Below are 859 nucleotides of genomic sequence, written 5' to 3'. Positions count from 1 at the left end.
TTTTTTTTTTTCTTTTTCCTGGAGCACGGCAGGACGAGGCTCTCTGCCTTACGTCACGCAGCCCAGCCCGCTCGCACACACCTGCACGGCGCTCCCGCTGCGGGCGGAGCGGGGCATCCCCAGCCCTGCCGCCCCAGGGCGCTCCGAGGGCTTCGTAACGGCATCGGGGCGTTGAGACAGTTTGATATTAAATCCCGCTCATTTCCTAGGTGAGGGCTGCGAAGTGAATGTGAGGCAGCATTAAAAGGGAATTGAATTTGCATTCCTTCTGCTACAGGCACATGTTTACATGACCTTTAAAACAGAATTAAAGCTGTATCATCAGCAGCTGTAGGCAATTCACATTACTAAGGCAATCAAATCAGAAGGCTAAACTAACTATAAAACATAAATTAAACTGATAGAGATTCACCCTAATTCACTCGGTTTACTCGCAGTTTACTTATCCCCTACTAGCAATTTCGGAGCGGTTCGCAGAACGGGGAGCACTCGGAGGTGGCACTCAGACGGAGGGGCGGCCCCGGAGCACAACAAAGGCACAGCCGATACGGCGGAAAGTTTGCGGATGGTGTTTCCCGGCCCCCCCGCCGCCCTTCACCCCTCGACTTTGATTTATTTCTATTTATTCCTAGCGGGCAGCGGAGCGCTGGCACGCCGAGGGGCTGCGGCTCCCCTTTAATGGCTCTTCTCCCGTGCGCGCTTCGATTTGTCCTCGGGACTGCTCTGATTTATGGCTCTCCCGGCTCCGCACGCGTGCGGCCCCGCCGCCCCTCCACCACAACGGGGAAAGGGTCGCCGTGGCCTCGGGTGGCTTTAAGCAGGAGAAGGAGGTGCAAGGAGAGAGCACGGCCGCGTGCTG

The sequence above is a fragment of the Meleagris gallopavo genome, chromosome 9 (genome assembly GCF_000146605.3).
Source record: "Meleagris gallopavo isolate NT-WF06-2002-E0010 breed Aviagen turkey brand Nicholas breeding stock chromosome 9, Turkey_5.1, whole genome shotgun sequence".
NCBI lineage: Eukaryota > Metazoa > Chordata > Aves > Galliformes > Phasianidae > Meleagris > Meleagris gallopavo.
This window is presented reverse-complemented; position numbering follows the sequence as displayed.